We start from the raw sequence: 13,062 nt of genomic DNA, 5'->3' as shown, positions 1-13,062 counted from the left end.
TTATATCGACATAGTTCCAGAAATGCTTGGTTCCCGAGTTATTAACCGGAATGTCTTATCTCCCGCAGGTGATTTCCTTCATCACAACGTACTGACAGAATCTGGTGGTTTTCCATTCCGACCATGTACTCAAATTAGGAGCAAGCGGATATGCACTTTATGTATGGTTTGGCAGACGGCAATGCTCTGGAGGCTCGTAGTTTGTACCACAAAAGGTTCCCAGAACGAAGATGTCCAGACAGGAAAACATTTGAAGGTATCCATCGCTGCCTTTGTGAACATGGGCCCTTTACACTTCGTGCTGCTGACAGAGGACGACCAAGATCTACAACGCCTGAAGTAGAGGAGAAGATTTTGGATGTTGTGCATACCACTCCTGACAAACTACTTCCAAAAAAAAAAAAAAACGTACTTCCAAACAAACTCACACGGCAGGTGTACAGAAACTTTCTGGAAAACAACATGCCTTATTTCTTGGACGACACGCCACTGATCATTCGTCAACAAGCACACTTCATATACAATGGATAGGTAGAGGTGGACCAAATGCCTGCCCTCCACACTCACCTGATTTAAACTCATTAGATCTCTTCTTGTGGGGCAATTTAAAGTCATTGGTGTATTCGACTTCGGTAGCTGATGTGGAAACTCTCCGCAATCGAATTGTGGCAGGTTGTGAGACAATACGAAACATACCAGGAATTTGGCATCGTCTTCTCGAGTCCATGAGACGTTGATGTGAGGCCTGTATTCAGGCAGAAGGTGGACATTTTGAACAATTACTATAAGGTGATGTGAACAGTTAAGTGTCATAGAAAGACTTTCAAAACTCAGGAACCAAGCATTTCCGGAACCATGTTGATATAAAATATTTTTGTCTACATATGAGGAACTCATTCCTGAAGTTATGCAGTGTATTTTTAAGACACCCTGTATATCTCACTTCCCCTACCTGTGCCAAGTTCTATAAAATGTTCTTGAGATAAGTCCTTTTGTAATCTGTTTCCCATTTCCCTTCTTAAGTCCTTACTTTACAACATTCAATATATAGGGCGGTCCATAATTAATAAGAAAACACATATAACGAGACTATTTTAAATATATTTTAAACAGTGTTTTTAAAATTTAAAAAATTAAATATAACAACGACACTTTTAAATATATTTTAATATTTTAATTAATGCTAGCACAGGAAAGGACATATATATATATATATATATATATATATATATATATGTAAAAATGCAACACCGTTTGATATGACCACCATACTGGTCTTCACAAAATTGTAGTTTTTTTGGGCACAGAGCTGCACATGTTAAGGCACAATTCCTAAGAAATGTTCTCAAATTCTCTAACAATTGACTACTGAAACTCCACAGTAGAGACCTGTGCTTATTATTATATACTTCATCCTTTAAGAATCCCCACAAAAAGTAATCACAGGATGTTAAATCCAAGGGGGGGAAAGAATGCAGAGGCCATTCAATGGAACCCACTGTTCGACCCATCAATCTTGGAATTTTCATTTAAGATTTCAGACATTTTTGCATATTGAACTGGTGCTCCATCCGGAATAAAAAAAGCAATGATGAAAATGATTTCACGGGGTTTTTAAATTTTCCAGTAGCTGACCAATTCAGCCACAGTGAGAAGAAAGCTGAAACATGTCTCTGCCCTCCCCAATCCAGGTTGACTCAATCCCAAAGTTTTCAATCCTGGGTCAAAAGGGTTGTCAGAAAAGCATGCGGCAAAAGTGTTAATGGAGTGATTTTGTCCTTTAGCAGTCTCTGGTAGCTTTCTTCTGTCATGATTCCCTCAAAGGAAAACAGTCCAAGAATGCCTCCTGTCCAAATTTCAGCCTAGACTGTCACATCAGGAACATTTAATTCTTATTAAAGAATAAATGGTGAGTTGTTATAAAAGAACAGTAAACACAGTTATGGCAATTAATAATTCCATTTAGTTTAAATGTGACATCACAAAGTACACAACACTGTCAACAATATTTGGGTCTGTAACACTATGGCCATCAGTGTTCAGAAAATTCCTATCTTCTATCTGGGTTGTCTTCATTCAAACTTTGTAGCAACATTGGATTATAAATCTTATATTCAAGTTCCTTTATGATTCTATTTAAATTTGTTTTAGGTATTTTATGTTCCAAACTTTTCTTCCTCTGAGTTTTTTTTTTTTTTTTTTGGACTTCTTTCAATAGGCTCTCTTACAAGTTCCAAACTGACAGGTGTCTTTGAGAGAGACAAGGTCTACCAGGTTTTGGTAGATTACACACAGTTCCCACTTCATCAAACTTCTTCATATTTTGCTTTATGTCCAAAAAACTCCTTGAGCTGGCACACATCTGCAGCATTTTCATGTTTCATGTGCCACTTTACAATTTAGCTCATGGCACTTTTCCTACATTTAAATTATTCTGAAACAATTAAAAAAATAAATAAACTATTAACATCAGCACTTATTCAGAAGTTTCCATACTTATCAACCACACTGTATATTTATACATTATTCTTTGTATCATACATCAATTAGGCTTTTGTTCTAAACAGGGCCTGCAATTTTATGTTCTTATACAAAAACTGGTATGCCAATTTTTATGCATCTGCTAACAAACTCATCAGAATGAAGGTTAATTGGAATTGATACATTCTCTGTGGATGAACTGATTATACCATAAATATATAAAACAGTGCAAACAATCAGAGTGATATAAACTGAAACCTACCTAGTATGTCTGTTTAAATGCAGCAAACAGCTTGAATTTCCACTCAGATTCTTGTCTTCGAATTTCACATGGCTGTTCCAAATTATATACTGACTCTACAAAAAAATTAATACACTATTTTGCTCTCAGAACTTTAGATTTCATGAGTTTTAAACAAGTGAGTATAACTGTAATGTTTTAGATATTATATATCAAATTAATATTTTATGAACTGTTAAATATAAAAAGGGCATAAATGTTATAGTAAATCAGTGTAAGATATTATGTGAACTTATCTATGAGAAATCATTAGCCAAAAGGAGTGTACCTGATAGGGCTTTTGTTCAATCAAAACGAAATTATATATGGAATACACTTAAATAGAATGGAGTGAAAGACTATTTTCTGATGCTATCAGTACACTGTCAGGCAGGTCAAAAAATTGTTAGTTGGGGGAGGGGGGGTGAGATTAGCATTAAGTTTAATGTTACATTTTACTGATATATCTAGGTTGCCATGGTAGTTAATAACAGAAATTGGGGGTATTTTACTGCAACAATACCTAAGAAATTAGGCAGTTTGGTTGAGAAGTGACAAATGATGTTTAGCAGAGATAAGTGAAAGGTATACTGAACTTGGGTAGCAGTAATAGAAGAATAACTTAGTTGGGTGGTCCACACTCAAGGTAGCGGAGAACTAAAAAGACCTGGGGGGTAAGTGTACAGCAAGGGTCCCAAAATTAAGGCACACAAAAGAATTTTATCCAGTCCATGGATATTTCAATTAGATTGTAAAAATTAATGTTTATATTAGATCACAATAAAATTTACAAGAAAACACATTTTACAGATTTTTTTAACATTCGTTGGTTGATTAATAGTGTTGATGCCTCTGTGCTGTCAGCTTAGTCTCATTAGATATTAATTGTTATTTCCACTCAAATCTATTCTTTGAAACAGTGGCTGTATCCAGGTATCATTGTAAGGGGGAGGAATGGTGCCCAGGTGTTTGAATGTTTTTTTTTTTTTTTTTAGATAGACCTAGGAATTCTTATACATGCACATTTTATTGATTATTGTTTTATTGATTGATCAATGTTTTATTGATTATTATATTTATTTGAATATTAGGAAAGCACATGAATAATAATATTAATCACAAAAAATGACAATAATATATTATTTCCAAACATTTGGCAACAGAACACACAGAACAAACAAGTTTATGAAATATACACGTGTATATATGAAAATTATAAATGGAAAGAATAATAGAAGTATGTGCAGAGGCATATTTACAGTGAAGCTTAAGCTTCAGAGCCCCTCACTTGCACAGGCCCCTTCAAGTCCCTGGCAATATGTTCTCATGGTCATGTTTTTGTAAAATTTAAAGGAATTTTTTTAATAAATTAAGTTTGACTGATTTATGTGTACAGCTGAGCCAACATTTTGTGATTGGTGGGAGAAAGGACTTGTATTGTTTTAATGTTTCAATAAATATAAAGCAACCCTCTGTATTAGGAAAATTAGACCGTCGAATTTCAAAGAAGAAAGTTGAAGAGTTCTGAGTGATGGTGTAATTCCTATTATAATATTTTTCTCTGATCTGTAAATGATCCAGCAACGAATTTTCAACTTAAAAAAAAAAAAAAAAAACAGAGTAATAAAATTACAAACCGTTCTCTCAAACTGTTTGAGACGTCATGGACCATTCATAATTTGTGAATGTAAACTTACGAAAACTGGAATTATAAATATGCTTACCTGAAGGCCGTCGAAGTCGAGTGATCAAGCACGAGAGTGCATAAGTACATACATATACCTTGAGTGACCGGGGTTCAAGCCTATGACCACGGGTGCTGGCAGCGTGGTGCAAGCACACACCACCTTTGGATTTCAAGTAATACACAATTTTTAATGTTTTCATTAATTTATTGAAATGTTAAAACAATACAAATTCTTTTTTTAAAAATTAAAGTCCTTTCTCCCACAGATCATGAAACATTGGCTCAGTTGTACATGTAAATCAGTCAAATTTCGCAATTTAAATATTGCATGTATTCGAAAATTTGGTGAGCAAAAAATTTAATTGCGCACGCACCACCATTCAAAATATTCTGCCGGCGCCCATGCTTGTTAAATACAGTGCCATTTCTTCTATTCTCCTTATGTTGTGAACTCCTCTGACTGTGTGGTCGCCCGGAGCATAAAGAGGAAATTCATTCATAAAATCACTTATTACAGAATCACTACAAAGTTGGCATTGCATTGCGCACATAAAGCAAATCAATGCACACTTCTCTGTTCAGAGGTACGTATTCATCGTTTACTGTGTGCAAAAGGGGAAAAACGGCGAGGACACGAAAAATAACTTTTTGAAATTCATATTACATCTTTCTATAATCTGTAAATGATCCAGCAACAGGTTTTCAATAAAAAAATACTGACACCAGAGTAACAAAATTACAGATCGTTCTGTCAAGTTGTAACAAAATGTAAAGAACAGTAAAAAAAAATAAGAGCTCTACAGCAATGAGTGACATTATTATCAAAACTGGACAACCTTTTGACTACCGCAGACATCATGGATCATTCAACATTTATGAACACAGGTGGACTGGGTAAAAAATTCTAACCGGGGAAAACTTTTAGTGGTCTCACAACAGTGTTTTATGGCCATGCAATTGCACATTGGTCTCCAGACCACTGGGGTTTCCCGGGTAAGTCTTATGGCCAGTCTGCCTCTGCTGGTGAATGGTCCATCATGTAAACTAATAAAAACTGGAATAATAAATTTACTTACATTTTCAGCCTTTCTATCACAGGTTAGAAAAGAATGCTTGTAATGAGCGAATTTTTTTCGTGCTCTGCTCTGAGAAACTCAAAAGTGTAAATTCACTACACTTGACAATGCATAATCACAGAATAGTACATGATAAGAACTGCAGAACTTTCTTTCTGTACCAATAAAGCAAAATGAAAATATCTGATTGGCTGAATTTTTTTGTTTCATTTCCCCTTCAAGTAACTTTGCAACAAATTTTCCTACCCCAAGTGAAAACAGAACAGATACACATAAAACGGTTATAAAATGTATTAAAAGCGACAAAGTCCAGTCTTGTTGATTGTATAGAAAGAAAGCAATAGACAAGGGTAGAATGTTGTTGTAAAAATAGCAAATGACCTCAAAACCATAAATTTAATGAAACTGCATGATTTGGCGCAACATGTTGGAGAAACAACTTGTGTGATCGAAACCCACAAATTTTTGGGTGACTGAAGTTGACTTTTTACTCTTCCTTGTCATTGTTTAATTCGCTCTCTGAACACCACAAGATAAATGTTAATTACATGGTTTCCTCCCACTGCATCGGTCACTTAAAGAACGTCATCAACATAAGTGAGATCAAAGGATCTGGCAATTTAGATGTCTCTGGTTAGCAGAGTAATAACTCATTCATAGTCCTGTAGTTTTTTGTTTCAGATATTGTATTATAATGTCAAAGCATTTTAAACAAAACTGGAGTTATTTAAAACTCAACTACTTCGGAATAATTTTTCACATTTTCCATGCTGCAATAATTTATCTAATAATATGTCTGGTTGTAACTTTTCCACTGAAAATTTTGTTCAAAAAGTTAGTTTGTTGCAGGAAAATTTTGAGGCTAAATAGTGCTGTGAAAATCGGTTGACATGTCATTTAGGATATGGGGAAGTGATTTGTAGAAGAAAAAAATTAGTTTGGATTTCCACCGCCAGGAGAGAAATTAGCACTAAACATGAGATGGAATACTTAACGTAGGAGGATAAGATTTTAATATCAGAACTTAGAAATCTACAGATATTGTTCTGTGTGTTTTCCTTCACTTGAGATAGCATTCTGAAATGGGAGGACTGCGTGTGACACAGTTTCACATAGAATCTCATTGAGGATGTTGGCTACATGCTGTTTAACACTTACTTTCAAATCGACAAGCATCTGTATGCCGCCACAGTAAATTCTGTCTTTCAGGTATACCCACAGCCAGAAATCACAGGGATTGAGGTCTGGTGATCAGGCCGGCCAAAACTATGGGCAGTCTCTAGAAATGATGCGGTCATTTCCAAATGTTAAACAGAGCAGTTCCTTCACTTGTTGATCAACGTGGGGAGGGTCTCCATCTTGCGTGAACACTATGGTCTCCAAGTATTGCCTTCCTTGCAGAGCGGGAATAATGTGATTTCTTAGAAGAGCGCAGTACCGTGCACTAGTTACCTTATGGGGCCACGAGGTGTAGACTCTTCAAAGAAAAATGGTCCAATTATAAACTCTGCTGTGAATCCACACCATACTGTAAAGTATGGACTTTGTAGTGGTCTTTCATGCACAGCAGATAGACCCCATATCTGCTGTGCTTCGTATAGCTCCATGAAGAGTGAAATGTGCCTCAAACCACAAGATCATTCTAGTCCATGTATTGTCAAGTTCCATACGATCCAGAAATCGTAGAGCAAATTGTATTCATTGTTGCTGATCACATGACTTTAGTTCTTGCACTATGTGAATCTTGTACGGGAACCAGCATAAAATTATTTGAAGCACTTTACATACAATAGACCAAGTAAAGTTCAAGTCTCTTTACACACCTCTGGCACTACTGACTGGTAGTGTTTCGCATTCTGACCACTGCAACTACCACATCATCCACTACCTCTGTTCCGATACATGGTCGTCCCCTGCCTGGAATTACACCTAACTTCCCGGCCGCTTCAAATTTCTTCATTAGTTTTCGAAGCCCAACTGATGTAAAATATCCTTTACATAAACCTTTAAGTTTCCAACATTCACGTAGTGCTGCATTAGCATTACTATTATTCTGGTAGAACAGTTTTAATAAAAGAGCATGTTCCTTTTTTGAAAGAGCCATAATGATTATTAATGGTGGTGTTGGACTTTCTGCTTTTATTTAACAGGATGTCATCTGTGTAAGCAGTGTGTCTTGATTTTTCTTCTACAAATCACTTCCCCACACCCTAAATGACATTCCAACTGATTTTCACAGCGTTAACTTTTGACACTAGGGTCTCCTGAATAGGGAAACTTATTTTATAACCACCCGGTATATGTCAGCAGACCTTTTAAAAAAGGAAATATGTAAAATCAAAAATACGATCACATCTAACTGACCCGCATTTACATGACTTTTTAAGAATTGGAACCAGTACTTTAAAACCCGATATTACAAATCTTAGTCACACTCCACAACCAGTGTTGAATCCAGGGGGTTGACCAGCAATGAGTGTCATCCCTGGTGGAATAAAATCCCCCCCCCAGTGAAAAATAGTAATTTATTATTTTTTTATTTTATAAAACAGGAATTTAATAAATTTATGCCAAATAAACATAACACAAAAAATCACATCAAACAAGTGTGGTACTTGTTAGGTGGTACATGGCAAAAATAAATCACTAAAATTCAAAAGACAAGATATTTTTAAAATAATTAAATCGGCAATATTTCTGGCTGCACAAATTGTAACTAAAAGCCACTGTTTCAAATGTTTGCATTTTCGTTTTATGGTTTTCGGGTTCCCTTTATTTCTACACAAACCATCTCTTGATAGTGTTTCACATGAATGATCTACTTGCAACTAATTCTTTGTTTGTAGATCGCAAACAAGATTGCAGGCTGAAAATAGGTTTTGCTGAATTGGTTCCTGACAGATGCTATTGTAATTATAAATTGTCCTGTGGCTTTCAGGGCTGGCTAAATGTCTGGGCAGAGAAGAAGGTCTACTGCAGCCACTAATTCAATCGTCGGCAGTTTTCTTTATGGTTTTCACATTCCCTTTGTTTTTTTTCACATCAAGAGCCTAGTTGTGGCTAATTCTTCCTTTGAAGATAAGCTTAGAGGGTCCGAATGAATTATTGGAAAAATTAATAAATTAAGTGTCTGGGCAGAGGGAGGGTCTACTGCAACCACTAATTCAATTGTTGGCAGTTTCGCTTCATGGTTTTCACTTTCCCTTTGTTTCTTTTCACAGCAACAGTCTACTGTGGCTAATTCTTCCTTTGTATACTGAAACAAGACAGTCACAGCCTATAAAGCCCATATAAATACACATGCAAAGAAAGCAAACAATAAGATTATTACAATAGAGTACTTGCATGTTTGATTATAATTTGTATATTTTTTTTTGCAAATTTTAATCGATGAGTTTTATATTAAACTGTGATTATTGTCAGTAATGTGATTTTTGAGAACAGACTATTAGTATTTAGATGTTAAGTAATAAATATTTCCTTTTGATTTCTCATATTTTCTTATTATAACATTCATAAATATGCATAATCCGTATATTTATATTTATGCATATTTTAAATTTATATTTATGTATAAATACGTATATAAATATAAAATAATGATAAAAAATATACACATATACTATATGTACCCCCTGAAGTATACAATCTTCCCCCAATTCACAAAGGGGGATAAAAGGGTGACACGAGTAATACAGACCTGACAGCTTAACTTCTGTTCTGGGTAAAATAATGGAGTCACTGGTTAAAGAAGCGCTGCAGGATCATATAGACAAGACTACAGTTATAGTTCAGACACAAACGTGGGTTTGTTAAGGGAAAGCCTTGTCTGACCAATTTGATTTTATACTATGATGTGGTCACAAAGGAACTGGATGCAAAAAATAATTTTGATATCATATAGTTGGATTTTAGGATAGCTTTTGATTACTGTTACACATGAAAGACTACTGTACAAATTGGAGCAATATGGCTCTTTCTTGGAGTGCATATAAGGAGACAAATTTAAATTGAAAAGAATGGTTGCAGAAGAGATTTGCAAAAATTTTCTTCTGGCGAGAATAACTGGCTACTGAAACACTTCCATCTGTTGTTGCTAAGTTACTAAGTGCATAGTCTGAATGAATCAAAGGAAGGATTACAGAAATTATTAGAGAAAAGCAAACGTGGGTAGTTAGTTTTTTTTGTCTGATGTATAAGTCTGCCTCTTTGCATTATTTGGTCAACTATTAAAGTAGGTGGTCCTATTTCAATGTTCTCTGAGTGCATTTATCTAGCTTATCAGCAAAGAGTTCAGGATCATCACTGCTGTAACCATAGATATCAAGAAGGCCCCAACATGGTTGATAACTCTCCTTTTAATGCTAACATAAACAAAGAATTCCTCGCTACTGTTCTTTGAATTCTTTTTTATAATCTGCCTTAACATATTTAAACCCCTGAACTAATGTATAATTGATGTAGGAGGAAGTGTACTGTAGTAATTTGTCATCAGCCCATGCACCTTTCTTCTCTACTTACTAGTAATCCATTTTGGTCTATATTTTGAACAATACCTATTGATATAAAAAGCTTAGTAGTTTCCAGAATAATTTCGTTGATCACTTCACATTTAAAATTTATATTTGTTAGAATTTCCATTTAGTTACATTGAAAAAGAATTTAGTTAGATGTTTATGAACATTGTATTCCTTGTTGTGAACTATCACTTTTCATCCGACAATAGGTGCCTTTAACAGATTCCACATTAACACACTATAATGTGTTCAGACGCAGCATGGTTTTGTTAAGGGCAGGTCTTGCCTGACCAATTTGATTGGATACTATGATGTAGTCACAAAAGAACTAGATGCAGGGAATAACTTTGATATTATATATTTGGATCTTAGAAAGGCTTTTGATACTGTTGTACATGGAAGACTGCTGCACAAATTGGAGCAGTGTGGCATTGGAGGCAAATTGCTGCTATGGATAAGGGGATGGTTGAGTGGCAGAAGACAGAGAGTGGTAATCAATGGACACTGCTCAACGTGGACTAATGTTATTAGTGGAGTTCCTCAGGGTTCAGTGTTGGGTCCGTTGTTGTTTTCGGTGTTTATGAATGATATTGATGATGGGATATCAAGTTTAATGTCCAAGTTTGCAGATGATACAAAGGTTGGCAGGGTTGTTAAGGACACCACTGACGCTATGCTGCTGCAACAGGATCTGGAAAGGTTGAACAGATGGGCTGAGAGGTGGCAAATGAAGTTTAACATTGACAAATGTAAAGTACTACATATGGGAAACAGTAACCCCAGAGCAACGTATCAACTCTGCGGTACTACACTGACAGTGGTGGAGAATGAAAAGGACCTGGGGGTAATTGTGCAGGCAGATATGAAGTTCTCTGAGCAATGCAGACGAGCTGCAAGAGTAGCTCATGGTGTCTTGTCAATGATATACAGGAATTTTTCTAGCAGGGATAAGGAGGTGATTATTCCCTTATATAAGGCAATGGTTAGGCCACATCTTGAGTACTGTATACAGGTCTGGAGGCCTCATTTCAAGAAGGATGTAGAGCTGCTGGAACGAGTACAGAGACGGGCAACAAGATTAGTGAATGGAACAAAGGGGTGCTCTTACGAAGAAAGGCTTAAGTTTTGCAAATTACAGAGTCTGGAGACTAGGCACCGGCGAGGTGATCTGATAGAGGTGTATAAGGCTTTGAATGGTTTGAGCATGCTCAATGCCAATGGGATTCTTCACCTTGCTCAGAATAATCAGCTCGGAGGGCATAAATTCAAATTGAGGAAGGACGGATGTCGGATAGATGTGCGGAAATTTGCCTTTGGCTAGCGGGTGGTTGGTTGGTGGAACCGACTTCCATCACTTGTTGTTGAAGTTGATAGCCTAAACAAATTTAAGGCTCAACTGGACAGGTATTTCGAGCGAACGGAGGGGTGAAATGGGAGTGGTGTGTTTTTTTTTTTTTTTTTTGGCTGATGCTGAATAAGCTTGCTTTCTTGCATCATATGCCTCTACAAATGCTAATTACTGCTTTCTAGTGGTTCCTTTATTTGAAGCTTCTTAATATCTGATGCATCCTTACTAATAACCAGAATTAGAATGTCCTTCCCTTTTGAAAATTGCAGCATGCAGATAGACAGGTGTTTTTAACATTGCTGAACCCATACTATTACTTATACAAATGATGTTGGAAATGCCTGTAATTCTGTGATAATCATGCTTAAATCTGATGATGCATGTTTTCAAGCAAAATGTTGAAGCATGTCCTGGGATATAGTGCAAGTAACTCAGTGATACTGTCCTTTAGTTCTTCAACTAAGTGTGGATTGTTTACAAATGCCCAAAAAAGCTAAAGGTAAGGTTGGTTAATCTTGGCTAGTACCTTACACTATATCAAGAAATCTTTAAACACACATTTCCCTATCTGCAATGCCACCACATATGGGTGTGTATAGTTACTATAACTTCATGGCAATACCCTTTCTACACAAATGCTATATGCAATTTTCAATCATAGAAAATAACTGATTTTTCACTGCACAGTGAAGTCTACCAAACCCAACCTGTAGTTGCTGCAGGACCAAAACCATGGCTGGCTTTGAAGCAGTGACAAAGCAACTCCCAGATGTTTCACTAGATAATTAGAGGAATGGTCTGGGAAAATACACTAGTGGGCATATCTAATGTCTCTATCAGCAGCCCACCTGTTCCCAGTAAGGCCACAAGTAGCTACACTATCAATGGTGGAGATCAAGCTTAATACACTGCCCAACAAAATTAACAAAACATGTAGAAAACGTGGTGTAACTTGTGCAGCTTGCAATTAAGCGGGATGAAATAACAATTACTAAAAAGGTCACATTATAGAAGTCAGTACAAGATGCTCAAAAATATGGTCACAGACATTATAGCGGCATATAATCCCGTCCAATGGCTAAACAGGCTTGACAGTGGTGAACCATGCTCGATATAAGGGTAAAGGTGTCTATAAGATTCTGTGGCAACAAATCCCATTCTTCTGCCAGCACAGATCTTAGCTCACTGAACGACCGAGGAGCTGACTCTCAGCCTTTGTAGCCGAGTGGTCAGGAGCGGGAGTGCAGTAGCACACGCTCTTTGAGTAGACTGGGGTTCACTCAAAGAATGACCGGGGTCATCCCTGACTGATGAATACGGTTGATCTACCAACCCGCACTAGACCAGCGTGGCAAATTACGGTCCATTTCCCTCAGCATGAATTGTTGAGGAGGCTTCCATCCTGCAGTGGGTTGATAATGGGTGCACTTTACCTTTTTTTTTTATGCAATGTGAAGGCCAAGGGCGTCCCACACATGCTCAAACAGATTTAAGTCTGGTGATTGTGCTGGCCATGGCAGCCATTGGATATCTTCAGTTTCAAGATATTCCTCCACCACTTGAGTTCTATGTGCAGTGGTGTTGTGCATGAAAAGAAAATCTGGGCCAACTGCACCCCTAAAAAAGTTGCACACAGAATTCCAGGATTTGTTCTCCGTACTTCTGTGCAGTTA

General features: G+C 36.6%; 1 long non-coding RNA gene across 2 annotated transcripts in view; it reads right to left on the bottom strand.

Moving 5' to 3' along the window:
* The window catches only part of LOC150090826 (uncharacterized), a 53,739-nt gene extending 50,912 nt beyond the window's left edge, over nt 1-2,827 (bottom strand). For both annotated transcript variants that reach the window (XR_016547316.1, XR_016547317.1), the window contains exon 1: nt 2,744-2,827. This is a non-coding gene — a long non-coding RNA (uncharacterized LOC150090826). The remainder of the gene's footprint in view (nt 1-2,743) is intronic.
* Between the last annotated feature and the right edge of the window lie 10,235 nt (nt 2,828-13,062).

Source organism: Mastigoproctus giganteus, chromosome 1 (genome assembly GCF_048544385.1).
Source record: "Mastigoproctus giganteus isolate SK-2022 chromosome 1, ASM4854438v1, whole genome shotgun sequence".
Lineage (NCBI taxonomy): Eukaryota > Metazoa > Arthropoda > Arachnida > Uropygi > Thelyphonidae > Mastigoproctus > Mastigoproctus giganteus.
The sequence above is the reverse complement of the archived record's forward strand: the minus strand, read 5'-3'. Positions and strand labels throughout refer to the sequence as shown.